Source organism: Sebastes umbrosus, unplaced genomic scaffold (assembly GCF_015220745.1).
Source record: "Sebastes umbrosus isolate fSebUmb1 unplaced genomic scaffold, fSebUmb1.pri scaffold_159_arrow_ctg1, whole genome shotgun sequence".
NCBI lineage: Eukaryota > Metazoa > Chordata > Actinopteri > Perciformes > Sebastidae > Sebastes > Sebastes umbrosus.
In genome coordinates this window covers 50001-51748 of record NW_023618476.1, presented here as the reverse complement: position 1 = coordinate 51748, position 1748 = coordinate 50001, and positions in this window count along the sequence as shown.

The window sequence follows — 1748 nt, the reverse complement described above, 5'->3', positions numbered from 1 at the left end:
TTTCTCCTCCTGCTCTTCCTCTTCCTCCTCCTCCTGTTCTTCCTCCTCCTCCTCCTCTTCCTCCTCCTCCTCCTGTTCTTCTTCCTCCTCCTCATCTTCCTCCTCCTCCTCCTCCTCCTGCTCCTCCTCCTCCTCCTCTGGTTCATTGTTTTAATAATGTAAATAAATGAATAAATCACGTTGCAGCTCTGACTGGTCACTGAGGTCGTCTCCTTTCCTAACCACGTCTCCTTTCCTAACCACGTCACCCTTCCTAACCTTCCTAACCACGTCTCCTTTCCTAACCACGCCTCCTTTCCTAGCCTTCCTAACCACGTCACCTTTCCTAACCTTCCTAACCACGTCTCCTGTCCTAACCACGCCTCCTTTCCTAACCACGTCACCTTTCCTAACCTTCCTAACCACGTCTCCTGTCCTAACCACGCCTCCTTTCCTAACCACGTCTCCTTTCCTAGCCTTCTTAACCACGCCTCCTGTCCTAACCACGCCTCCTGTCCTAACCACGCCTCCTTTCCTAACCACGTCACCTTTCCTAACCACGTCACCTTTCCTAACCTTCCTAACCACGTCTCCTGTCCTAACCACGCCTCTTTTCCTAACCATGTCACCTTTCCTAACCACGTCACCTTTCCTAACCTTCCTAACCACGTCTCCTGTCCTAACCACGCCTCCTTTCCTAGCCTTCCTAACCACGTCACCTGTCCTAACCACGCCTCCTTTCCTAACCACGCCTCTTTTCCTAACCACGCCTCCTTTCCTAACCACGTCACCTTTCCTAACCACGCCTCCTGTCCTAACCACGCCTCTTTTCCTAACCACGTCACCTTTCCTAACCACGTCACCTTTCCTAACCTTCCTAACCACGTCTCCCGTCCTAACCACGCCTCCTTTCCTAGCCTTCCTAACCACATCACCTGTCCTAACTACGCCTCCTTTCCTAACCACGTCACCTTTCCTAACCTTCCTAACCACGTCTCCTTTCCTAACCTTCCTAACCACGCCTCCTGTCCTAACCACGCCTCCTTTCCTAACCACGTCTCCTTTCCTAGCCTTCCTAACCACGCCTCCTGTCCTAACCACGCCTCTTTTCCTAACCTTCCTAACCACGTCTCCTGTCCTAACCACGCCTCCTTTCCTAACCACGTCACCTTTCCTAACCTTCCTAACCACGTCTCCTTTCCTAACCTTCCTAACCACGTCACCTGTCCTAACCACGCCTCCTTTCCTAACCACGTCTCCTTTCCTAGCCTTCCTAACCACGTCTCCTGTCCTAACCACGTCACCTTTCCTAACCTTCCTAACCACGTCACCTTTCCTAACCTTCCTAACCACGTCACCTTTCCTAACCTTCCTAACCACGTCTCCTGTCCTAACCACGCCTCCTTTCCTAGCCTTCCTAACCACGCCTCCTGTCCTAACCACGCCTCTTTTCCTAACCACGCCTCTTTTCCTAACCACGTCTCCTTTCCTAACCACGCCTCCTTTCCTAACCACGTCTCCTTTCCTAACCGCACCTCCTTTCCTAACCACATCTCCTTTCCTAACCACGCCTCCTTTCCTAACCACGTCTCCTTTCCTAACCGCGCCTCCTTTCCTAACCTTCCTTACCATGCCTCCTTTCCTAGCCTTCCTAACGACGTCTCCTGTCCTAACCACGCCTCCTTTCCTAACTGCGTCTCCTTTCCTAACCACGTCTCCTGTCCTAACCACGTCTCCTGTTCTAACCACGCCTCCTTTCCTAACCACTT